Source organism: Schistocerca piceifrons, chromosome 1 (genome assembly GCF_021461385.2).
Source record: "Schistocerca piceifrons isolate TAMUIC-IGC-003096 chromosome 1, iqSchPice1.1, whole genome shotgun sequence".
NCBI classification, from domain to species: Eukaryota; Metazoa; Arthropoda; class Insecta; order Orthoptera; family Acrididae; genus Schistocerca; species Schistocerca piceifrons.
This window is the reverse complement of record NC_060138.1, coordinates 821,414,738-821,442,474: the sequence shown is the minus strand read 5'-3', so window position 1 is coordinate 821,442,474 and position 27,737 is coordinate 821,414,738. Positions and strand designations below refer to the sequence as shown.

The 27,737-nt window shown below is 43.8% G+C and overlaps 1 protein-coding gene and 1 non-coding gene across 6 annotated transcripts in view; both read left to right on the top strand.

The window, feature by feature from the left end:
* The window catches only part of LOC124714372 (cytochrome P450 306a1), a 925,226-nt gene that overhangs the window by 159,340 nt on the left and 738,149 nt on the right, over positions 1–27,737 (top strand). The window lies entirely within an intron of this gene.
* Trnap-ugg lies at positions 17,046–17,120 on the top strand. Its single transcript has one exon. It is a non-coding gene; the product is annotated as a tRNA-Pro (tRNA).

Genomic DNA, 27,737 nt, shown 5'->3' with positions numbered 1-27,737 from the left:
TAGAACTTAGAACTACTTAAACCTAACTAACCTAAGGACATCACACACCCATGCCCGAGGCAGGATTCGAACCTGCGACCGTAGCGGTCGCGCGGTTCCAGACTGTAGCGCCTAGAACCTCTCGGCCACACTGGCCGGCCATTGTGAGGATTGCTCTGTGGTGTGAAACGTATTAGAATATTGTCTGCTGTGTTAGAACAAATATATATCGTGAACATTTTGATACAGAATTCGATCTGACGTACTCTGGAAGGAGCCATGTAGCTATAAGTAAAATGCGGTAAATTTCACAGTATTATCCATTTCATCCATTAATGAAACAGTGATGCTAAACTGATATAAGAGGAAGTACTTATATTGTCTAAAAAAGATTCGCAATGCATTTCGAATAAGACAACCTCAGTGTTAGCCATTAGACTGTTTTCCCTGTAGTGGCATAGAACACTATAAATACGGTTACGGAGCTACCCTCCATATATTACTTACGTTCGTCATCTGTCCAAAGGACGACGTTCGTCATCTGTCTAAATGAAGAAATTCTAATTTTTAGTTATTTAACGGAGACCATACTTTCATATAAGTCTGTGACGGTAAACAGCGTAGGAACTAAACCTGGAACTGTAATGTGTTGTGAAAAGCGGCGACCATTGTCGAAAGAGAAATTTAAAACTATACGGTAGGTCTGAACAAACTTCACAAGGTTCATCGGAATAGTTTGCTGATTGCTATTGTACATTGAGGCATTGTTCTTTTTCTCGTTACAGAGTGATTCTTTCGGTTTGTTACAACAAATAGGTGTCCTCCTCTGAGCAAGCAACGTAGCAAAGAGATTACGGCTGTGAACTTGCATGGGGGAAGAGCGAGAATCTAATCGTAATCCGACTATCCAGATTTACGTTTTCCCAAATAACTATAAACAGATTAAGAGGGGTTGTAGGCTGCTTTGTTTGAAATTGAGACGGATGATTTCTTTCCCTGTGCTTGTGTTTCATGTCTAAATAACCTCATCGCAAACCGTAGTTAAACCGTATTCTTGTTTTATTCCTTTGTATACTTGTGCAGATGTTTGTAATATGGAAGGTGAATTTATTTAGTAAAGGATAAGTTTTCAACGACTCTTAACACTGCAAACGTGCTCACGCTCAAGTATTCCTAGAGACTGCATTCGTAAACTCATGCATACTGCATCGCTACTTAAGTACAACTAACACTACTGAAAACAAAATTCGAAGTGAGATAATCTGATAAATAAATAAATATAAATGAAATTTTAGTGACAGGTAAGTCGCTGGCGCCTGAGCTAAAGTTGGTTGCCACAGTATGCAAACACAATCGAACACTGACGACCACCAAATGAGCCTTGAAGCTAAGTATTTGCTAAATGTCACAACTGGTAGTGGAGCTATAAATCTTACAAGTCACGAATCAAAGATATGAGTAGGCTATATGCCATTAGACAGCTCGTGACATATGGCGGAGGGAGTGGGGGACGATGTATGGTTCACAACGGGGACATTGTAGGGCAAGGAAATGCTGAGCTTAAGAACAAGTCTAGGAAAAAAGAAAGTCATGTGTTCAGTAGAGAAAAGTAGGTCACTGCGATGTCAACTAAACAATTTGTCATGTACTATTTCGTTACCATTGAATAATAAAGCGTCGGTGTCAACTGAAGCTTCGTACCAATCGTCATGGCTCGCAGGCTTCTCGATCTTAAAAACAGAAATTCTGGGAAATTGTTTATAAGCATTACCAAAACTAGCTTCATGATAGTCTTGAGTGCTAGGGCAGGTGCAGCTGTAACATGTAGATCTATTAATAAATAAATAAAAAGTTAAAATTTTGACGAAAAGCTTGAAGTAACATGAAGAATGCCGGCTGCTGTGACCGAGCGGTTCTAGGCGCTTCAGTCTGGAACCGCGCAACCGTTACGGTCGTAGGTTCGAATCCTGCCTCTGGCATGGCTGTGTGTGATGACCTTAGGTTAGTTAGGTTTAAGTAGTTCTAAGTTCTAGGGGACTGATGACCTCAGATGTTAAGTCCCATAGTGCTCAGAGCCATTTGAACATGGAGAATACTAGGACTAAAGATTTCAGTATTTAACAGAATTAATAGTTTTAAGAACTTCATACAGATTTCCCATCTGCAAGGAAGTGTAACACAGTAATCACATTCTAGTTTCATTAGATCTATCTTGGGGTAGAATCAGTTAAACAAATAAACTACATCTGATAAAATGACACGTCTCGGTGTTTTACAGTGTAATTTATGTTCACTTAAACAGTCATACTCCTTGTGTCTTATAACGAATGGTGTGCATAACTTAAGAAACAATTACTATATTCTTCTTGTCAACCCATCAGTGCCCTCATAATCTTTGACTGTCTCCATCGTCTTTCCATACCACTGCCGCCGTTGTCATCTCGTCATTTAATCCCATAATTGTAATCATCATCACGTCATTCAGTCCCGTCACTCGAATCGCCTGGTCATTCTGTCCCATCACTGCAATCGCAATTTCGTAATTCCATCCTGTCATGGTCACTATCATCTTGTCATAGATCACATGACGATAATCATCAGTCTATCCCATCTTCATCTCAACTTTCATTTCTTTAGCGTTCTTTTTCATTCTTTTAGAGAAATTTTGTCACTCTTCCGATATTCTTTTTCTTTGCATTAATCCAGCAATTACGCAGGGTCGACGTTGTTGTTGTTGTGGTCTTCAGTCCTGAGAGTGTTTTGATGCAGCTCTCCATGCTACTCTATCTTGTACAAGTTTCATCTCCCAGTACCTCCTGCAGCCCACATCCTTCTGAATCTGCTTAGTGTATTCATCTCTTGGTCTCCCTCTACTATTTTTACCCTCCACGCTGCCCTCCAGTACTAAATTGGTGATCCCTTGATGCCTCAGAACTTGTCCTACCAACCGATCCCTTCTTCTGGTCAAGTTGTGCCACAAATTTCTCTTCTCCCCAATTCTATTCAATACCTCCTCATTAGTTATGTGATCTACCGATCTAATCTTAAGCATTCTTCTGTAGCAGCACATTTCGAAAGCTTCTATTCTCTTCTTGTCTAAACTATTTATCGTCCATGTTTCACTTCCATACATGGCTCCACTCCATACAAATACTTTCAGAAACGACTTCCTGACACTTAAATCTATACTCGATGTTAACAAATTTCTCTTCTTCAGAAACGCTGTCCTTGCCATAGCCAGTCTTCATTTTATATCCTCTCTACTTCGACCATCATCACTTATTTTGATCCCCAAATAGCAAAACTCCTTTACTACTTTAAGTGTCTCATTTCCTAATCTAATTCCCTCAGCATCACCCGACTTAATTCGACTACATTCCATTATCCTTGTTTTGCTTTTGTTGGCGTTCATCTTATACCCTCCTCTCAAGAAGTGTTTACCACATATTTGATAGTTAATTAAGGGGTGATCGGATGCTCTTCTTGTTATCGTTACCCCTCTCCGGGAGGGAATATGTGTACCCCAGAAGTCTGTGTGCGGTGTTATTCATGCGAAAGAGTGCGAAATTTTCATAAATTTTTGTGAATCGTGTAACTGCTGCGGGGTCTGGGCACAAGCCCGGTATTCACCTATTCGGATGTGGGAAACATACTAACAAGCACATCCAGATCGGCCGGCACGTAGTTAATTCGCCGTGCGGATTCGATCCGGGGAGGGTGAACTTCAGCGTCCCGTAAGCGGCGCTTTAGCACGCACGGCTACCCTGGCTGGTGTTACAGATTGTCCCCTTACTAGAACAGTTACCCAACAGTGACACGAGTTCCGGCGTAGGCAGAGCTGTGAACGCGGGACCCACGGCCTAAAACGGCGCACAGTACGTAGGCGGAGCGGCGGCGGCGGCGGCAGCGGCAGCGGTCGCGCTGTTTGTTTGCGGCGCGGGGCGCGGGTCGGCGACCGAAGTGTGCGAAAGTGAAATCTGGGAGGTGCGGCCAGCCCGCCGCCGAGGCCGCCTGCCTCAACCTGTTGGCGGGCGCGGCTTCCGCCACCTCCACACACGCGCCATTCGTTGACCCCGGCCCTGCCGCCGCCGATCCGCCTCTGACGGACGCTCTCACTTTCCGTAGCGCCACCGGCCTTCCCACGGGACGTGGCAACTGCGCAGCCGCGTCTGCCCACCCGATACTGGCTGCGCGGACGACTCGGAAGGGGCTGCTCTGACTTTTTATGGCGACATTATCCACTGGAACGCATCCTAGAGCTTCTAACCACCCTACCACAACAAAGGTCAAAAATTAATTATGATTGTAGTGTTGCTCACGCTGCTAAATATTGCATTTTCGGGCAACAACAAAGTTACATTATGTGGCAGGTGTCATTAGAGCACAGTTAATAAAGTCATTTCTTGAAATAATGGATAAACTAGACACTCATCTTTTCGTGTTTCCCACGCTGGTCTCGTTGTGAACTCGTGGCTCAATCGTCGAAAATCTAGGTAGTGATGATTCCAAGCTCGTATCCAAAGAGGCCCTAGGTTTTATTCTGTGATATTCAAAAGTTTTATAGATGTGTTTCATAAACCATTCTTGAAGATTAAACTTTTGCAAGTTTGGACAATGGTGATGTAAGAAAGTAATCAGCACTCCGAATTTAAGTTACACTTCTTTTTTATTACTTTTGTTGCAGTATCACGTAACTCGTCCCAAAACATCACTTCACAATATAAAACATACTTGAAAATATCTTCCTCACTGTTAAATTTCACATTTCATAAACTAACCACAACTGGCGTCTTCCTAACATGGCGACCAAAGCTTGACACTCTAATAACCGCTTACGCGCCCAAAAATCAGAGTTACAAGTTCTTCAAAGACCGTAGTGACAAAAGAAAGAACGCACATAAGAATAATATCATTGCAATATATACACATCGATGTATCGAAGTACCTCTACATTAATGAAATCAAATCTGAATGTTGTCACAGAAATATGTTAACTATTTTACAGAAACACAGTAGAATATTGCTGGTATCGAGAGATTGAGGTGAGGTGCCGTAATGGTTACGTAATTCAAGTAACCTTACAAGCTGGAGAGATGATTTCGCTTTAGGTTGTACTCGTATTAGTGCAAACATGTTACAACTCATCACACACATGGTGTTCGAGGCCCACGAGATATAATACGGGCCTCGCAAAGAACTTGTGGCGTCACACTAGTCGGCTCGTCTGCCACCCTTGGATCCGTGTAGCGCCCAAGGGAAACCAGTACGTAGTTGTAAAGGTACCTACTAAAGGGGTTACGTTTTTCGAGAGCTTGCAAGCATTTAAACGCCAAATCAAGAATTATTAAACTCCACTGAAATAGTTATTCCGTCCCTTCGGACACGGCTACAGTCACGAGTGAGCTGCAGTGTCACGTGTTGTGACGTATACTCCACGACGTGTCTTTCCCGTGGACGCGTCTGATACTTCGTAAGCGGTTGGAAACAAAAGTTTTCGACAATCTGTAGTAGAGGAAGAAGGGCGCGAATTCTGAGATATTGTTGATACTTGTGACTATGTAATGAAACACTGCATAAGCCACGCGGTAGTTTGAGAGATGTAGTGAATTTTCATTTCGTTATTAGCAGTTTTATCATATATTTACGCCAATATAACTTGCAGATCGTAGTTCTACACAGACTCCCATTAGTGAAAAGCCAAATACAAGTTTATTCCTATCTGATGAAGAATTACAGTTTTATACACTCCTGGAAATGGAAAAAAGAACACATTGACACCGGTGTGTCAGACCCACCATACTTGCTCCGGACACTGCGAGAGGGCTGTACAAGCAATGATCACACGCACGGCACAGCGGACACACCAGGAACCGCGGTGTTGGCCGTCGAATGGCGCTAGCTGCGCAGCATTTGTGCACCGCCGCCGTCAGTGTCAGCCAGTTTGCCGTGGCATACGGAGCTCCATCACAGTCTTTAACACTGGTAGCATGCCGCGACAGCGTGGACGTGAACCGTATGTGCAGTTGACGGACTTTGAGCGAGGGCGTATAGTGGGCATGCGGGAGGCCGGGTGGATGTACCGCCGAATTGCTCAACACGTGGGGCGTGAGGTCTCCACAGTACATCGATGTTGTCGCCAGTGGTCGGCGGAAGGTGCACGTGCCCGTCGACCTGGGACCGGACCGCAGCGACGCACGGATGCACGCCAAGACCGTAGGATCCTACGCAGTGCCGTAGGGGACCGCACCGCCACTTCCCAGCAAATTAGGGACACTGTTGCTCCTGGGGTATCGGCGAGGACCATTCGCAACCGTCTCCATGAAGCTGGGCTACGGTCCCGCACACCGTTAGGCCGTCTTCCGCTCACGCCCCAACATCGTGCAGCCCGCCTCCAGTGGTGTCGCGACAGGCGTGAATGGAGGGACGAATGGAGACGTGTCGTCTTCAGCGATGAGAGTCGCTTCTGCCTTGGTGCCAATGATGGTCGTGTGCGTGTTTGGCGCCGTGCAGGTGAGTGCCACAATCAGGACTGCATACGACCGAGGCACACAGGGCCAACACCCGGCATCATGGTGTGGGGAGTGATCTCCTACACTGGCCGTACACCACTGGTGATCGTCGAGGGGACACTGAATAGTGCACGGTACATCCAAACCGTCATCGAACCCATCGTTCTACCATTCCTAGACCGGCAAGGGAACTTGCTGTTCCAACAGGACAATGTACGTCCGCATGTATCCCGTGCCACCCAACGTGCTCTAGAAGGTGTAAGTGAACTGCCCTGGCCAGCAAGATCTCCGGATCTGTCCCCCATTGAGCATGTTTCGGACTGGATGAAGCGTCGTCTCACGCGGTCTGCACGTCCAGCACGAACGCTGGTCCAACTGAGGCGCCAGGTGGAAATGGCATGGCAAGCCGTTCCACAGGACTACATCCAGCATCTCTACGATCGTCTCCATGGGAGAATAGCAGCCTGCATTGCTGCGAAAGGTGGATATACACTGTACTAGTGCCGACATTTTGCATGCTCTGTTGCCTGTGTCTATGTGCCTGTGGTTCTGTCAGTGTGACCATGTGATGTATCTGACCCCAGGAATGTGTCAATAAAGTTTCCCCTTCCTGGGACAATGAATTCACGGTGTTCTTATTTCAATTTCCAGGAGTGTACATGGAATTTATTGCTGATTCAAACAATGGAACATCCGGGATGGAAAGGAACAATATTGTGAAAAGGAAAGTTGCTATTCACCATATAGCGGAGATGCTGAGTCGCAGATAGGCACTAAAAAAGGACTGTCACAAATAAAGCTTTCGGCCACTAAGACCTTCGTCAGAATTAGGCGACACACACACACACACACACACACTCACACACACACACACACACACACACACACACACACATACATACATACTCACGCAAACGCAACGGATAAACCCAAACTTCCAGATGTCCCACACCTTTTTATTTGGTCTCTTAATTATAAATTCATTTACCCGCACTGGCACATCTCTTGCTTCCTGTGGAGGTTTTAGAATCAAGACAACGAGAAGACTTAGACTGTCGTTTTCATCTTTGTCACAAGCCCTTCTTCGGTTTGTATATATGTATATTTAATGACAAAATACGGTTTTCATTATTGAAATTTTCTATGTAGTACATCTATACCTATTAACATTAAGTCGAATTTCAGGAATAAATTTCAGTATTTGAAACTTCAGTTTATCATATATAAATACTCATAACGGGAAGAAGAGTCTGTGACGAAAATGACAACGACAGTCTATGTTCTCTCGTTGTCTTGATTCTAAAACCTCCACGATAATCACGAGATGTACATGTTTGGGTAATAACATATGAGTAGAAACGGATAGGTGTCCAGCTGCGGATATGCGGAGCTACGTCAAATCTCTCTTTGCCCAAAAGTGGAATACCATCTAGAGCGCTACTGCTCATAGTAATGAACTCCGCACAATCAAGGCGTCTACTGCAGTTTGGCGCTCTTCCTTCCGCTCCTCTCTGAAGTAATCCACTGTTTTATCCTGTTTACGCATTGGTCATACACGGCTCACCCATTGTTTCCTCCTACGTATGGACCCACCACCACAATGTGGTTGTGGAGCCAGACTGACGATATCTCACATATTGGTGGAATGTCCCCTTCTTTCGGCCCTTTGTGTTAAGTATAGTCTTCCCGATTCCTTAAATTTAATATTAGCAGAAGATCCAAGGATGGCTGAACTGGTGCTCGGTTTCTTCCGTGAAAGTGGCTTTCATTTGCACCAGATATAAGGTTCCCCTTTATTCTTGGGCCAGGGGCAGGGTGGTTGTGGTTGAAACTTCTTTTACAGTTGATGCTGTTAGGACAGGAACCAGCCACAAATTTACTTTCAGTTCCTTTATTCAAAGGGTACCGTTACCGGTTTCGAATCGTTGTGATTCATCCTCAGACGGTTTACACGCTTTCTTTATGACATGTGGTGTGTAAACCGTCTGAGGATGAATCACAACGATTCGAAACCGGTAACGGTACCCTTTGAATAAAGGAACTGAAAGTAAATTTGTGGTTAGTTGCTGTCTTAACACCATCAACATTTGTCTTCAAACAACAACCACGGTCTCCGTCATGTCATCATATGACAAAATTGCATTCTATTGCAGTCTTCTCTGTCTGTGACCCCATGACCGCCCCCCATTTTTTCCCCGTTTTTAGATTTGGTCTCACCTTTTACGCCTTTACTATGTGTGTTTAATGTTCACTATTTTATAATTTGACTCTTCTGACTGGATCCGCCCAGTTTTAGCACACCCTCTTTCTTCTGTGACTCACTTCGGAATCTCGGGACTGATGACCTCGCCGTTTGGTCCCATAACCCCTTTCAGTTAGTCAATCAATCACAATCCTCCGCATAGATATGCTAGAGATTTGCAATCTTTTGAAATGGCGATTGAAAAATCTCTGTGGGTTTCGTTGCACAGCAACACGAACTCGTAGAATATTTTCCAATGTTCGAATTGTCTTTTCAGATCCATTACGCTTCATATCTCATCTCACGCTGTTGTTTTGTCCCCCTGGATATTGACGGAAATGGCGGTCTCTTCCACGACAGAACTCTTCCACCACCTCAATACTCACCTGCACTGGGCCAACGTTCTATACTGAACTAAAGGCATACTACGTTGGTCCTATAAGATGCGGTAAATGGCGTGAGCACATCTACGTCTTGTCAGGGTGGCCAACTGGAAATATACTATTTCTCGTAAGCCATCCAAAATATTTTCTTTAAATTTTACTGTAGGAACAAGCTTTCCTAGAATTTACATTCGATCTAGATTTTAAAAATCAAATGTGTGTGAATATCTAAGGGACCATGTTGCCTCAAACCGCGCGGCCACTCCGCGCGGCTCTAGATTTTAAATCGTGCAGTGTCATATTATGGGCAACACATGAGGTCACCGCAGTATATAAGTGTTTTCAGCTGTCACGGAGATGAGCAAAGGGCATATCAAAAGATTTTTTACACTAATTGTGGCTTGACAGCTTTCATGCTTGTCGTCCTTGAAGGTTATGTATTCTGTACCACATAGTGGAGATGGACGTTCCGTAATTATAGCATATTGGGCTTTAGGTGAGCTTTCCAAGGAACACCGAATGCGGTTGCTAATGCTTGTGGGTTGCTCAAAGAGTCGGAAGTGTTTTTCCCAAAACCTCAGAGAATTTGATCTAGATAGTAAAACTTAATATTAGAGGATATCCCATGAGGCAGCACCCTACCAATAAGTGAATTACCAACAGAGGCGGCTGAACGAATAGAAATTCCAATGATTCAGGTGAAAGCTAATCAGTTTATAACCTTAGCTCTCATTGTAAAATGTAAACTTTTACGACCGGAAGTCACTTACTGAGATGTTCCAGGCTATAATTCTGTGATCGGATGAATGTCTTCTTGAAACCTATAGTCCCGTCACAGTCTGCAGATGACCTTTTCATGGGAGGTTGTAGCTTTTACGAAGGGCCGATGCACAACTTGACTCGCTATCAGTACGAGTTTATTTGCCGAAGTATCGGCGGTTGGCCAAGTCACCACCCGGCTGCGTTCACAGTAGCGAGCCATGGTATGCATCGGATCTTCGAAAAAGCTGCAAATGCCCTCCCCCCCCCCCTCCTCACAAAAATGTAATTCGCAAACGAGGACGAAACCTTAGGTTTCAGGAAGAAATTCATCCGACCATCGTATCACAGCCCCGAATATAATTGTAACCACGTCTCTAAGAAACGCCGGAATTTCAAGAAATTTGGTGGAGTTGCTTGCCGCGAGGAAAATCACGCGTTCGTTAGTGGGTCTTTAAGAAGTTCAGAAGGCTTCTAGCCACGCAGAAGTCATAATATTCGGATTTCTACAGGTACGATACACAAGACACTATGTTCAGAAGAATAATGTGTCACTTTCGGAGGTTAGCATGAAATCGCAGTTATATACCCTTCCGTGCGTGTAGAGACTTAGGGGCGATGCCTATTTTCGAAGGTAAGTGTTTAACAGCTACCTGTAGGAGGAGATGAACGACGAAATAGCTTTTTTCGTACAATTTGAGTTTCTTCCGGCACACTGTGGGCCAAGTCTCTTCAAAACCTGGACAGAACAGAAAAAGGTGCACGTTTTACTTTAGTCCCGCGAAATCTTGTGCATATTGGATTGGTAAGTACTTGCCCAATACTGCGGGTTCCTTCGGGTCTAAAGTCGATAGGATACGTGACGTGGCAGTTGGTGGTAAACAGCGAATAAGATAACGACACATTCTTCGGAATTTGTTTATGAGGCTTGTCTAATATATGACAGCGATCCTGCCTAGTTGTCAGGATAAAATAAGGTGGGAAGCACTCCAGAAGACATGTTTATGACATTTTTAACTGCTGTAGTGACGTAAATCAATTTATAACTAAACTACTACCGATATTATCCGAAATCGTTGACTACAAATTTTGCTCTGCGTCTCTCTCCCCACCTTAATGGTATAGTCCTCGAGTTCAAATGTTTTTGTATGCACGAATTCTCAGGTTTTTAGTGGACGATCATATTTCTACCACAACAACAACAAACACATGCCACCAAAGGGAAATGATCTGCTTTTCGAACAATCTCCCAGGGGAAACCCGACAGCGAGCCTTCTGAAAGCAGTAAAGACACAAGCGATGAATGTGACTACGATTTCCACCCAAAAATGTAAAATTTGAAATAAAACATTTGGATACGTCAACTGCAACTTCTAATTCGCTGTCAACGACTTCATGATACCCGATCATTTACTCGGATTCGCTAAATTTATAATTTTTGATCCGCCATTTTGAATTATGCAGTACAGACATCGGACTCCTAATCAGCGAGCCAAAGAATCTGAAAATAATATAGTTTTTTATGATTTTATACCCATTTGTCCAGTTTTTGAAGCGATTGGCCCCACTGTGAGGCCTATAAAATGATCAAGCGAATTACAGGAATACGGTTCGGTCACGTTTTCGATAACCGCCGATATATCGGCAGATGAACACACCGTCATTATCAATGTATAAATGCAGTGAGGGAACGCTGTACAAAGAATTTTAAGCCCCGCTTCTTGGAGTAGCGCCCTCTACCGAGAGTTTAAATTTCCTTGGCAGCGCTCGTACACTCGTTGCATTTGTCTTGAAAATGATGGGGTGTTTACTTGTTTAAATAACGGCGATTGTCGAAGCGTTACCTGACTGCATTCCCTTAACTTGTTCTAAACAGTGTTTTATTTTGAATGCCTGATTGTCGTAACTAAGATTTCTTACATATGGAGTCTACTTTTATGAAGATGCAAAAAAGTCATGAGGAATCAGCTTGGAAGTCAAGTGGATACTGTTCTCAGTGTATTTTTCCGGATCTTGTGGCCGGATGAGAACTGAGAGTGCTTCAGGGTTACAGGCAGTGATGTAAGAGTTGTGACTATTTAACTTGATCTCGTGGTTCCTTGCAAAGTTGGCGACTCTTACCAAAGCTGTTTCGTAAGTGTAGTTTGCAGGACGCTGATTTGGGTTTTCGATTAATGTTTCCTTCACTGCCTGTGGGGTAATTGCGTAGAGAACTGGCGCGCGCCGCACCTTGCTTAAAGCACGTCGACGGTCGTAAAGACAATTCTGTCGCAACAGGTTTGTACCGTAAGAAGAGGGAACGAGGAGGAACATTACAGACTGATAGACATTCGTTAGTTCTAGTAAAGACGATTATATAGAAATATTCTTTGCTAGTATTTGCAGTGAAATACCCGCTAAAAGATTTGGGAAGTACGCGAAATGTGAGTACAAATTTAGCTCGCACAGCCAAATTTCAAGCTCATATTGGGTGTTAACGTCAACCCGTAACAATGGAGGTTCATTTGTGTCAGCTGGCTTGATCTCAAATTTATCCGTATTCTCGAATACTTTTGTGCGAAGTTTCACTTAAATAATGTCAAACCTAGTCATACAGATCGCAATTTCCTGTTGCCTAACAGCAAGCGCATGAACTTCGTACAGGCTCTGGAGCAAGTGAAGTGTGAATTATTCAGACTAAATATAATTTTTTGACCGAAGCAAAAGTTTTAGCCGATGTTTTGAAACGTACTGATCTAATGTTGCAATATAAGTCGAGGGAACTCTGTGGCCAACTCTCCAGTCGAGACCAAACAAGTAGTGTAATGGTCGTGACACCAGTAGTAAGAAACAAGCTCTCACCTCCGGAAAATGCTTACCGAAAGTGCTCTCAAGGAATCCAGCCACTGGAGTTACGTGTAGAATTTGGCACCGAGGGTGGAACACAGTATGTAACAGAAACCTGTGTTATGGGAGTCATTTCCTAGTTAGTCAAAGATAGAAGTGTTTTGTAGATAACTGTCATTCTCAGTGTGAAAAACATATCTATTGATTTTCGAAGAAATGAAATTTTTTTCAATTTTGTGTTTCAATTGAAGCAGCTGACAGCAAACGAGTAAGGTACATGACTATACAGTGTCCAGTCTATAAGGAATTCTTTCATATTTTGTTGCTGGATAATAGCGTATATAACAGTTAGTTCCTGTCCTTTTATGCCTTTTTTTACGTTTTAAGATGAGTAAACACGACTGCGAAAGAGAAGTATAGACAAATGTTATTAAAAGAAGCCATGGGAAGCTTGCCGTTGCGATTCAAAAAGTATTTTTTTCTGTTTATTGCGCATTACTTATCACTTTGAGAAGCTCCTGTCAAATCTAAAATGTTATAGTTCAGTCTAAGACGAAGAAAAAAAAATGTTGGAGAAATCCGTAGATCTGCTCACTTTTGCAGAAAATCAGTTCTCAATTTCAGCATTTTCAACCACGTCAGCAGTATCCTATCACATGGACTTGAACTGCAGTGCGTTAAGTGACGATGACTGCTTCTTTACTATTGTGATATAACCGGTAACAGGAAGTTTATGTACTTCCAATTAGGATAGTATCCGCTACAGTGGACACTATTTCATTGTGGCGCCTTCGTCAGCACCAAAATGTTTCATTTGGTATGTGCGATCCAGTTCAGTGAGCGCCGAACGTACAAAATCTGGCTAAATGAGTGCTAAGATAGCAAAATAGAATGCTTTTGCTGTTTCCGTAGATGTAAATCTATGGAAACAGCAAAAGCATTCTTGTTATGAAAAGTCACATTACCAGTCAGAGGCACTAAGCAAGCGAAGCATCCATCCCAAAGTCAAGTGTAAACTTCCTCTTGTAGAGGCTACTATACAGCATCGACAGCTGTTACCATATTCCGTTGGAGGAAGCTGAGACAAGAAGATACAGCGATCTAAGTCATCTGTCTGCCGTTTTACAGAGCTCGACGCCGTACCGGTGAAATGTCAATGCTCCCACAGTTGTATGTACCGCGCACACAGTCGCATCTGCTATCATCCACATTCACCCATCGAAGTTCTAGACTGTCTCGTGAGTCAGGCATGATGACCAGCGTGAGATTTGTTACAATAGCGCTTACCGTTTCCAGCTTCTCCCAGTATCGCATAAACTGTTGGAGAAAGCCGTCCCGCTTCGGTTCGCAGTTAGCACGTTTCTTTTTCATACACTTAGTCACACTTTGGTTAAATTTACGCAAACTATTGCTATTGTTACCCCTCATGTGGTCGGATACTCGCAGCACAAGTTCGTATTTGGCGTACACCGTGAATTGAAAGATCATAGAGATTCTCTTCAGGCGCCAGACTGACTAGACAAAGGTAAGTGTGCACTTTTTGTCTACTCATCGTATTGCCATAGTTAAGTATGGTAATATAGTACCCAAATTTTTACTTTTTTTTGTGAACAGTTTCACTGCGAAGAGTAAAAAGCATTATATCATTGTGCTTTCCCTTTTTCAGACACCCTAGAATCGTTAAGTAAAAAATAAAACATTTCTCTCAATAACCATATAAAAAACGCCAGCTCCTATGTATATTGTCTTAAATCAAAAAAGTGTTTTCATGTAATAAAATATTAGATATAATATGGGTATACAAGTTACATGGACACACTGTGTAAGTTAATTCGCACTTTTCTCGACAATTTGTAATAATTTATTGCAAATTTTATTAAAATTGTGAAATGTTTTGGTTTTACCTGTAGACTTTAAGGGGGTTCACCCTTACTCGGTAGAACGACGATACGCGAGAAGTCATATTTCCAAGGACAGGGAGAAAATTTCACCGCCTGACAGTGAAGTGCTGGGTGTATTAGGTGAACATAGTCATGTATTTTCAAATTTAGTCACTCCGTCAGACATGTGCATTACGTCTATCATTTTTCCTACGAGCATATTTCATTCTGAAAAGTGATTCTTAAAGGTTTGCGAAACATCCGTCTACTCAAGCCACAACCACTTCACTGGTCTCCAAAGATATTCCAGTTGCAATTTTCTTTCAGATTTTCGAATAGATCAAAATCAGAGGAAATTATGTGCTGAACAGGACAGGGTGGATACTCCAAAAATTGCAAAATCTTTCTTTGCGAAATCACCATTGTAGGCAAGTGCATTTTCTGATGCAAGAAGACCGAATTCCAGACTTCCTCTCTCACATTTTTGCATCAGTTTGTCCAGGGAAATTCGGAATTATCCCCTAATTTTTATTCATGGCAACGTAATCCACTATAAAAATCCCTTTGGTATCCCACATTACTCAGACATTAGGCTTTTCGGCGGGTAAGATCAACTACGCATTTTATCCGCACAGAACCGCATCAAACAACAACTTCTGTGTTGTTTCTGGTGTGAATTGATGGTCCTACATATAATTCACATAATTATTCCGTTGTAAAATATTGGGATTCTTTCTAACACAGTGAAAACTAAACTCAGAATTCGTTTTTCAATCTTTCCTGCAGTCAACGCTCGGTTTCCATCATGGGTGCAATACACTGATCAGTCAAAACATTGTGACCACCGACCTAGTATCGATATAAACCCGTCCAGGCGATAGCAGCGTAACTGGCGTGGAATGACTGCCAGTCAGACACACGCACGGTACGTGTAGTGTCAGTGACCGTACTCTTCGTGTGTAGCATGGGGAAGGCACGCAATCTATCTGAGTTGAACCGAGGACACACTGTGATGGGCTGGAGGCTCGGCACGAGCATTCCGGAAACTGCACCCCTTGTCAAGTGTTCGAGGAGTGCTCTGACGAGTGTCTTCAACACGTGGCGAAACCAAAGCGAAACCACCTCCAGGCGTCGTGGGGTTGGGCGGCCACCCCTCATTACAGATGTCGAACGTCGTGGGCCGGGCAGACAGGTAAAACAGGGCAGGCGGCGAACTGTGGCGGAACTAGCATCGGACTTTAACGCTACGCAAGGTACAGGTGGTACAGGTGCGACTGGACATACAGTGCACCGAATGCTCTTAACGATGGACCTCGGCAGCCGACAACTCATGCCTGTGCCAAAGTTAACACCAAGACACCAGCAACTGCAATTGCAATGGGCACGTGACCCATAGGTACTGGACGTTGACGCAGTAGCAGAGCGTTGAAGGGTCCGATGAATCCCGACACATTCTTCATCATGCCGATTGTAGGACGCGAATTCGTCGTCTTTCAGTGGAACAGCTCCTTGACACCCCTACAGCTGGAAGAAAAGCTGGTTTGCAAACCACGTATACTCTTCATGACGATCATGTTTCCTGACGACAGTGGCAAGTGGCATTTTTCAGGAAGTTAATGCGCTATGTCACAAGGCCAGGAGTGTGATGGAATGGCTCGATGAACAGAATGGCGAGTTCCAATCGATGTGCTCCCCCCTCCCGCCCAACTTGGCAGATATGAACCCGATCGAACACATCAGGGGTGTCATTGAACGTGGCGTCAGAGCTCATCGCCCCACCTCCCTCCACGGAATTTACGGGAATTAGGTGACTTGTGTTTGCAGATGTGGCTCCAAATCCTCCAGCGGCCTACCGAAGCCTCACTGCTTCCATGCCACGTTACGTCGTCGCTGTTATCCGTGCTGAAGGCGGACATGCAGGCTATTAGATAGGTGGTCATAATCTTCCGGCTGATCAATGTAAATTCTTTATGTAAAATGCACGGTACTTTTCCACCATAAACGCCTGAGGAGTCAGTTGTTTGATACACCTTTCATCGGGTATCGGCCAGTTCCCTTTTGTGCAATTTTTCGGCGTTTCACTCTATGATTTAAGTTTTGGGACGGCATTCACATCTACTACCTACGAAAGCGGCCCCACGTGTCTGAAATCAGTTACTCATTTTGAAACTATTGCATGAACTTCTGTTGGCAATATACAGACAGAAACAAAGAATTTTATGACTGGTATCCAGCTTGTCCGCTTGGAAGAAGATTCAGAATTTCTTACTCCAAAAAGCCTTATGAACAACTACCCAGAAAATCAGATTGCTATTCTACTTAGTTATTGCTCTCCGTGTGTCTGTATAAAAAAACAAAACTACAAAAACATCTGCGTCATCTCTGTGCCAAGCCGAAAACTCCTTTCCATTCTTTTATATGTTACCCACCAAAGCAGAACTAACGAAAGCCAATAAAATCTTAGCCGGCCTGAGTGGCCGAGTGGTTCTAGGCGCTACAGTCTGGAACCGCGCGGTCGCAGGTTCGAATCCTGCCTCGGGCATGGATGTGTGTGATGTCCTTAGGTTAGTTAGGTTTAAGTAGTTCTAAGTTCTAGGGGACTGATGACCTCAGACGTTAAGTCCCATAGCGCTCAGAGCCATTTGAACCATTTTTGAACCATCTGAATAAAATCTTAACGATTTACCGAGAATAATCTATTCCGGCATGCCAGCACATGAGACACTAATGTTTGTGTTTGAAGAAATTCCAACAGTTGGTTATTAGATCAAAATAGTTATTAATTTCTTTTCAGTTTTCCTTTTTATTCAATGATTTTCTTTAAATGGAAATCGCTCTAGGTTTTCAAAAACTGCAGCATTTATGCTACGCATATCCAGCGATGTTACGTAACACATTGTTCAAATATTTAGAGAAGCTATATACTAAATTCATCCATTGTTCTATTTCTGTTCGTTGATATCTTATGGACTAAATTTACATCAGTAGAATTCATGATGTTACCACTCTACATCTAAAAATGTAACAGCAATATGCTAAAAATAGTTAATAACATAGTGTTAGAAAAAGTGGGAGACCTTATTCTCTTGATAGACAACTAGCGTCTTGTTTCACATCGCAGTACTCTCTTTCGAGCGATTTACAGTTTAGACCTAAAAATATCCGCATCTTACAAGGCACGCATTATAAGGTAGAGAAAATTAAACCTTTCATATATCTGAATGTATTCTGTCGAAATTCGTTCTGTTAATCAGATCAGCTAATTTCTGAATCTCTTTAATCTTATTAAGCTGCAGCTGCTGGTGATTAAGGGTTGAAGGAGACTAGACATCTAAGGTCATAAATCTGCTATTTGTCCCTCAGGCCGGAATCCGTGTACCCGATCTGGCTACATTTAAAGTAAATTCTGTCTGCAAGAGTGAGGATGTTATTTAAATGTTTACTTACCTAGTGTCTGAGGTGGTATTTGGGTACCAGGCCGGCATTCACGTAATGGGCTGTGGGAAACCGCCCATAAACGACATCCAGAGTGGTCGGCACACCGGCCCTCGCCCTTACACAGCCAGGCGGATTCAAACCTGGCTCTCCTCCTCGTCCCGGAAGCGCGCTTTAACGCGTTGGTTATGCAGATGGGTACTAACGCATTTTCCATAACGGAGTAGCAGAAGAGGGTTGTGGGTACTTTATTCTCACCACAAAAAACTGAAAAAAAGCAAATTTCGTTAACTGTTATTAACTTTTGCTAAGTATGGTCCAGAACCTGGAAATATCTTTGAGCACATTCTTAGCATTACTAACGTATTTTCTGTAATGTTTACTCTAAAGTGAGGGGTACTTTCTGAGCGCCACAAAAAATTTTAAAAACAAAAACTTCACTGTCGCTAGGTGTCGCTCGACTTTTATCCACAACATACTTTTTAAAGACAGATATGAAGGAAAGGTCCTGAACATGAAAGTAGAAATAAGACTTTTGTTACGAAAAGTCAGATTCACTACTAAGACTTAAAGTTTTGGGTTAAATTTTAGTGAGAAATTTTAAACAATTGCGGAATCTGGTATAAGAGATAATTAAAACAATATTTGTTTCAACATTTTTATTTATACATTACGTACGTAGATCGCGATATTTTCGAAAGGAGGGCATGAAGTAACCCCTCCCTTTCCATCCCCCTCCCCCACCTGGTATCGCGAGGCGATGGCAACTTTATTATACTCTATGTGTATTATAATTAACAGTGAAAAGTACACAACAGGGCAAAACCGTTCTATGTAACATGGATCCACAAATAAGCCGTTTGCAAGATAATTGCTAATCTGTTCTTACGAGCCACCACTGACTTCATTATGAAATATTGCCCCTAATAATACGAGGGATATCCACAAAGTAAGAATACAAAAACCGTCAAAAATGGTAAACTGAGTATATTTTAACGAAACTGACATGGTACGTGCCAAACTGCGAGGGCGTGCTTAAAAGTAATTCCTCCGAATTTGTTATATGAAAACTCTCAAAACTTTTTATCTAAAACAAACGTTATTAACATTCTACTGCTTATTCTTCATGTCTACTTATTTGCAGCTCTCTCCCACGAGAGGATTCTGAACAGTAGGGTACAGCATGGCGGTGTGTGACGTAACTTTGTCGCTGCGTGAGAAACAGTGTGTTATAATTGAGTTTCGAATTCGAAGATTTAGTCCACTCATGGAGCACCCTCTCCTTCAGCATGACAATGCCAGACCACACACGAGCGCTCAGACATCTGTAACAATAATTCGACGCCTTGGGTTCACTGTCACCACTCATCCTCTGTACAGTCCCCACCGACTTTCGTCTACTTCCAAAACTCAAAGAACACCTTCCAGGACTTCACTTTGATAGTGATGAGGCGGTGCAAGCAGAGGCAAGGTTGTGGCTCCATCAACAAAGTCAAACAATTACAATGAAATGAATACCCCTAGCTGCATAGAGGTGTTGATATAAGTCAACGGGGACAGTTGCAAATGTGTGGTCCGACCGGGACTCGAACCCGGGATCTCCTGCTCACATGGCATACACTCTATCCATCTGACCCACCGAGGATAGTGCGACTCAGGGACTTATCTTTGGCACGCCTTCCGTGAGACCCACAAAAAAAATGGCTCTGAGCACTATGGGACTCAACTGCTGAGGTCGTTAGTCCCCTAGAACTTAGAACTAGTTAAACCTAACTAACCTAAGGACATCACAAACATCCATGCCCGAGGCAGGATTCGAACCTGTGACCGTAGCGGTCTTGCGGTTCCAGACTGCAGCGCCTTTAACCGCACGGCCACTTCGGCCGGCTGAGACCCACATTCCCAACTTATTGTCCCGCACTATATTCATAGTGACCTTGCACATTATACTCATTACTTGCTGCTCTTTTTTTTTTTTTTTTTTTTTGCCGTAAGAGTTCGGGCTCTGTTTGTGCATCCGCACAGAAGATGGTCAAATGGCCGGTGAGCATTCCTACCTGTGTCGTTGATGTTTATTCTGAATTTATGTGGGGGGTCTCACAACATGCGGCACCATTGATGGTGGTTCCTTTGGGCATAAAATCATCCAAGAAGATCACTATTCCTCTCTAAAGATTGAACTGTTTGGAGGATGTGTATGGCGCCACTGCAGAGACTGTCTTCTTGACTCAACAGTGTAGTGACACACTCACGTCTCGTCTTTTGTTACAATTTAGTCGAGAATGAGTTCACCCTCTTTTGAAAACGTTTAAAAATCTGGCTTGGAGCCGACACACGATTTTCGCGGTGTTCCAGAGTGAACATTTTTGGCACCCACCATCCACAAAACTTCTTTAAAACCAAGTCGTTCTGACACTATTTAACCCAAGAGTCGCCGTGGGACGTGTGTAAAAGTTTTTTTGAGGGAGTCAAGTCATACGACGATCATCGCGAACTACTTCTTCAACCCGCTGCGCAACCTCTTCTGAAATGACAGACGGTCTCCCACTTCTATCTTCCTCGTGGATGTCGGTGCGGCCATGCTTAACCACTTGGCAACATTCTGACGATTCATTACTTTGGATCCGTAGATGACCACAAACTAGCGATGGATTCTTTACGCAAAGTGAGGAACCGAATGAGTGAAGGAATCTCACACCTGATGCAGGTGGCGAGAATGGAGGGGGCACTGGATGACGTGTTACGCTATTGTGAAGACGTTTCGTAACTGAGGCGCTCAATGGCTTTATTCGACCGATACGAGCCGCTCTACACATCACGGGTACCAGCTCTGAAAACAGAAAAAAATTCTTGCGGCTTACACAGCCCTTGTGTTCTTACTTTATGGATGTACCTCGCACAAATGTATTTGCAGTGTAAACATTTCGATTAAGTCACCAACTAACTAGACTCAAATTCAACGTAAGCCCTGTATGCCATCTCTACCATTTATTTGCTGTATTCCATGAATATAGGTGGTTATAATTAAACTTTCCCTATAAAACACGTTATAACACGGAAATAATTAGCGTACGAGTATCAAACTTGGTAACATTGAAGTCCAGAGTATGGGGTGTATGATTTCCATGCTTCACAGCGCCACCTTCCAGTTCCAAGTATGGTGACAAAGTGCCATGATCAGTCATAGTGACCCATAGTCTCAAACACCTGACCAGTCATAGTGCACTTGTTGACGTGTCAACATGAGCTTGGACCAAAGGAGCAGGGCATTGTTGGTGGAGCCCTAATATCAAAACAACAGTAATGCTGCAGCTGCACTTCGAGAATATCGCCGGATGAAAGGAAGCGACCTCTTTCTCCACCTGCCGTGCGGAAGGTGAAGAAGTAGTTCGAATCAACTGGAAAACTGGGTGTTGCTCTGGGAAGAGACCGACGACCGTTTGCACTACAGGTGGTTGAAAAGATCGCTATTGCTAGGGAAGACAACGCTGCGCGCAATTCCAGATCGTCAGGTTGGCGCGTGCTATGTCACGACAGTTGAACATCCCGTGGTCCACTGCACGGAAGGTGCTTCGAACCATTCTCAAATGGTATCCATATCGTACAGCAGCTTGCACTACAGGAAGCACAACGACACGTTGACTTCGCTCTCCACTTTCCCGCAAGGACTGAAGTTGACGAGGGCTGGCTGTGGACCAACCTATGAACAGAAGCAGCTCATTTCTTCTATGACGGTCGAGGTGAACACACAGAATTGCCTAGTGTGGGATCTTCAACCCCAGTCACTGTGGGTGAAGTTCCTCTGTATGGTGAACGTGTCTCCGTATTGTGTGGCTTTACGGCTACGTTTATCATTGCCCATTCTTTTTTGAACATGTTGGCGCTCGAGGATCAAAGACGTGTAATTTGACTGGCAAACGTTACTGCGATATGCTTCGCCAGAATGTCATACCCGTTCTACAGGAGAGAGACGCATTGAACTCAATGGTTTTCATGCAAGATGGTGTCCCACCGCACATCGCCTGCTCCGAAACTCGTTTGGAAATGATCGAATTATCAGCCGATCGTTTCCAAATGCTTGGCCGGTACGATCACCTGATCCCACTCAATGTGATTACTGTTCGTGGGGCTACCTGAAGGACAAGGTTTACCAGGGGAACATTCACACATGTGCTGATCTGAATCGCAGCATACCAAGAGTGTTAGCCAGCATATCTACGGACATGCTTCATTCTGCTGTCCAGAATGCAGTCCTGCGCTTTCAGCTTCTTCTGGACACTGAGTGCCTTTTTAGTAGTAATGGTACCGGTATGTAATGGTGTGATGTACCGTAGCAGCACATTAAAAGTGCTTCAATTCAATTGATTCTGCATTGTTTCTCTTCCCCATGTCATTGACATTAATGCTACCAAGTCTGGTTCTCGTTCAGTAATTAGTTTCCGTGTTATAACGTGTTAATTAGGAAAGTTTAATTATAACTTAGTCCCAAGATACATGCGCCGATAACTAAAGTTCTGACCGTGAGCCTACGAAGCATGCCCTATCTATTCCCCCCCTCCCCCCAATGTTCTATGATTCTGTTACTTTCAGAATATTCTATTAATAATGAACAGATCTTAATACGTGAGCACTTTTGTACGATACAGTCACTTTATTGACTTTAAATTCAAGTAACACGTCCCTACTAGTTCAGACTGTATTTACATTACAATTGCAGTCTGTCTTTTAACATGCTCTTGTATGATTTTACTATTACCGTTTTATTACTGTGCGTTCGCCTTTTCGTTACATAACAATTGTCTCGGATTCGCATTTAAGATTGAACTTCAAAATTCAAACTTTGCTCACACACATACACCTTCTACTCGCGTTGCAACTCCCGTGTGACGATCAGTAAAATCTTTCACTTTTACGTGCGATGGCTAGAAGCGCAGGCACTCGGGATCTGCCCTGTAAGCATGTTCCGGCTCGACTGACTCACTCCTTCGCGCCAACGATCTCGAGGCACAATCTCTCCCTTCTTGAACTATGCGGCATCACCGCCAGTGGTGCCTCTGCGCTGTAGCAAAGCAGTGTAAAGCAGTCGGCACACGGGACGAGTTAGCTAACGTTAACGTGACGCTCTACGAATTTTGTGACGTCACTAGTTGCTATTTTACGCTGAGGAGCCATTACGTCACAAGGTAAGTACTGCGATATTTCGGTGACGTGTCGCGTAAAGTAGAACCGATAGGAACTAAGAACTCTCCCTACGATGCTGTTTCTAAACACCAGCACATTGAAATGTCTCGCGAGCGAAACTGTATTGGCACGATTTGTTGAAATAAAATGACGAGAAACGTCATATTTGTGCTTAAAGAATTGACACATTTAATTGTTATCACGTTAAACTCACGTGTTATCAGAGTAAGTTATTTAAGGTAACGGCAAATTGAATATTCATGAAAAACGTTATTTTAGTTAGGATTTGTTACAATTAAATAGAAATTATTAAAATTTCGGCTATTAAAGCATTCAGAAGACTATAAGACAAAGTACAAAGAAGCTACTAACATATTCGTGTTTTCCAAAAGGTAGTGAGCTTTCTTACGAAATTCACAGAAATAATTTCTTAAGTACGTTCTGTGTCAAAAGTGAGTATCTTAGATTTGGTGAACTTTTATAATGTGATATCCTTACGTACTGGGCGCGTATATTTCCATTTTGCCATCTTAGATTGTTTGCAGATGATGCTGTCATTTACCGTCTTGTAAAGTCATCAGATTATCAAAACGACTTGCAAAATGACTTACAAGGGGAGGCCGCCAATTGCGAAATTCAGATTCGATTCATACTGCGCATAATAAAAGCTCATGGCCAGAGGTGTAATGCGGCAAAGCACCAAGATGCACTTCTCAGCCGTTGTCGAGAAAATCGACAGTTAAAAGAAACCGTTGCGGTGAAATACTCTCTACGATTAGTAATTTTCTACAGCGTGGTGGTGCAGCGGTAAGCGCTCGGGTTCGTAATCCGAAGGTCGCCGGATCGAATCTCGCTCCATGCAACATTTTTATAGTATTTGTTTTTTGTAATTCATATATATAATTCCCGGCAATCAGTAGCAAAAATTATGCATATAATAAGTTGTTGAAAGTCGTTTGTCGTGGAAAAACTGGCGACTTCGAACGTCATTATGTTTTCCGCAAACAAAGTTGTATTTCACAAATGTTATTGTCTTCATAATGTTAACCACGTATAATTAACGGAAGACGTAGAAACGAATACGTATAGCGTAAGTCAAACGTTCGAATTAGAAGAGAGACCCCACGAACACAAACTTGCTGTGGCAGGTATGAAATATAAACTCCGTTACTCGCTCGTTACACTTGAAGGACAGATGTTGAATGGGCCGAAACGAGCCGCCCCATAACAGCGTAGTTGCCTGCTAACTTCGAAAGAAGGTAGATGCGGTCCCTAGCGCAACTTATAACATCGTCGAAAATCAGTGCGGACGGGACAGCTTTGGTACACCCTGTTAAACAAACGGAAAAATGGAGGCGGTACAATTGGAGAGCGATCCGCCTACACCAACAGGCATAAGTAATTCATTAATATATATATATATATATATATATATATATATATATATATATATATATATATTTGAATTGCAAAAAACTAATAATAAAAAAATATTGCATGGCGCGAGATTCGATCCGGCGACCTTCGGATTACGAACCCCAGCGCTTACCGCTGCGCTATGACGCTGTAGAAAACCATTAACCGTAGAGAGTATTTCACCGCAACGGTTTCTTTTAACTGTCGATTTTCTCGACAACGGCTGAGAAGTGCATCTTGGTGCTTTGCCACATTACATCTCTGGCCATGAGCTTTTATTATGCGCAGTATGAATCGAATCTGAATTTCACAATTGGCGGCCTCCCCTTGTTAGATAAGATATTTGTATGGTGTGAAAAGTGGCAATTGACCCTGAATAAGGAAAGGTGTGAAGTTATTCACATGAGTACTAAAAGAAATCAGCTACATTTCGATAAGTCACACAAATCTGAAGGCCGTAAATTCAACTAAATACTTAGGGTTTACAATTACAAATAACCTAAATTGGAACGATCACATAGATAATATTGTGGATAGAGCAAACCAGACTGCGATTCATTGGCAGAACACTTAGAAGGTGCAACAGGTCTACTAAAGAGACTGCTTACACCACGCTTGTCCGCCCTATTCTGCAGTATTGCTGTGCGGTGTGGGATCCGTAGCAGGTGGGACTGACGGATGACATCGAAAAAGTACTAAGAAGGGCAGCTCGTTTTGTTTTATAGCGAAATAGAGGAGATCGTGTCACAGACATGATACGTGAATTGGAATGGCAATAATTAAAACAAAGGCGTTTTTCGTTGCGGCGGGATCTTCTCATGAAATTTCAATCACCAGTTTTCTCCTCCGATATGCGAAAACATTCTGTTGGCACCCACCTTCGTAAAGAGCAATGATCATCACGATAACAGAAATCAGGGCTCGCACAGAAAAATTTAAGTGCTCGTTTTTCCCACCTGCCGTTCGAGAGTGGAATGGTAGAGAGACAGCTTGAAGGTGGTTCATTGAACCCTCTGCCAGGCACTTTATTGTGAATAGCAGAGTAATCACGTGGATGTAGATGAAAAGAAGGTACAGGAGTATAAGTCCCTTGATCGTCTAACCTACACTGAGCCTCGTGAGAAGTATGCACGTCTTCATCCTGTGTCAATGACGTCTAGCTATGCTTTAGTTACATCTTCTCCCCTTCCTCCCTCCAGTCCCGAACCCCTCTCCTCCCACCCACCCCTGCAGTTCCCATACCCTCCCCTCCAGGCGCCGGTCCCCCTCCCCAGCTGGGGAAGTGTTCCACTTCTACGGTGTCTGCCAACCAAGGGCGTCCCTCCCGGGACCCCTTTCTTGGCACCTTTCAGGTCAAAGGTCTGCTGCCACACGACGACCACCCAAACCACGGTCTGTGGGCCCCGAGGTCGCCCGCTCTATTTCTGTTCCAGATCTTGTTGCAGCTGGGTCCTTTTTGCAGCACAGCCCCCCTCGTTCTCAAACAGAAAAGAAGAAAAGACATAAGTCCTGGGACAAGGAACCTCTGGTGTCGCCAGAGGTCCTGTCCCCACCTTCGCAACCTGACTGTCCTGCTGTTCATGGATGTCGCCCCCTCCTTGTCGGTTTGTCGGTGACCCAGTGGCATGACTGGCTGTAGCCTGTTCACCCCTCCCCCCCCCCCCCCCCCATTTGAATCTTCGTCCTGTGGTCATCCAGTGGAAATGTAATGGATATTACCGTCACCTTCTGGACTTGCAATCCATTATTTCGTTCTACTCTGTAGCTTGTGTGGTTCTACATGAATCTCATTTTACTAATGATCACTCGCCAACCCTCTGTGGGTTTCGTGCTTTCTGTCGAAATCGGATCAGCCCCCTGCGTGCCTCTTGTGGAGTTTGTACATTGGTCTGTACAGATGTTGCTAGCACGTGGATTCCTCTTCAAACTACATTGGAAGCAGTTGCTGTTAGGGTCAACCTGGACTCTGAGGTCACAGTTTGCAATCTTTATCTCCCTCCTGACAGGACTCTTACACCTGTTTCCTTAACTGCCCTTCTTCAGAAACTTCCTCCTTTCTTCCTCCTTCTCGGGGATTTTAATGTTCTCATCCCTTGTGGGGCAGTGCATTTCCACCTAGTTGGGGTCTTCTCATAGACCAGTTTTTTGCAGACCACGACTTGTACCTTCTTAATGATGGCTCCCCTACCCATTTCATGACGGTCATGGTATCTTTTCCGCCATTGATCTTTCTCTTTCTCCGCTTTTCATTACACCGGTCGCCACACGACTAACTTCGCGATAATAACCACTTCCCGTTGATTCTCTCGCTCCCTTCCCGATCCCCGATGGACAGGTTCTCCCGTTGGTCTTTCCAACGCGCCGATTGGCCTCTATATACTGCACATGTCGTTCTTATCCCTCTTTGTCGGGTTGTACTGATGACATCCTACGCGACGTGTCTAATGCGATTGTTCGCGCTGCTAGCCTTGCTGTCCCACGCACATCTGGACCATTTGTCCGCCGGAAAGTCCCTTGGTGGAGTACGGCCATTGCCATTGCCATCCGTGATCGCCGTTGAGCTTTGCAGCACCTTTAAGAGGCACCCATCCGAGGCCAATCTTACTACCTTTAAATGCCCTCGCGCCAAAGCCCATCACTTAATCAAACGGAGCAAATCGGTGTGTTGGGAATGGTTTGTTTCTTCCCTGGATTCTACTGTCCCTAGGTCACGGGTATGGGCTACACTTCGCTCTCTCCGAGGTTGGCAGTCTACCCTCCCGGGCCTTGCCGTCGTGGATGCCCTTTGCACGGGCCCATTGATTCTCGCGGAATATCTTGCGACCCATTTTGCAACAGCATCAGCGTCTACCTCCTATCCGGCTTCTTTCCTTCACCAGAAACAGCGGGCCAAAGCTTCCGCCTTATGTTTTACTCATTGTCAGTCAGAATCTTACAATGAACCTTTTACTGAATGGGAACTTCTTTTTGCACTTTCTTCTTCTCATGATATGGCCCCTGGCCCAGCCTCCATTCATAACCAATTGCTGCAACATCTCAGTGCTCCACAACAACATCTTCTCCAGGTCTTAACCGTATTTGGCTCCAGGGTGATTTCCCTTCTCGATGGAGGGACAGCATCGTGGTT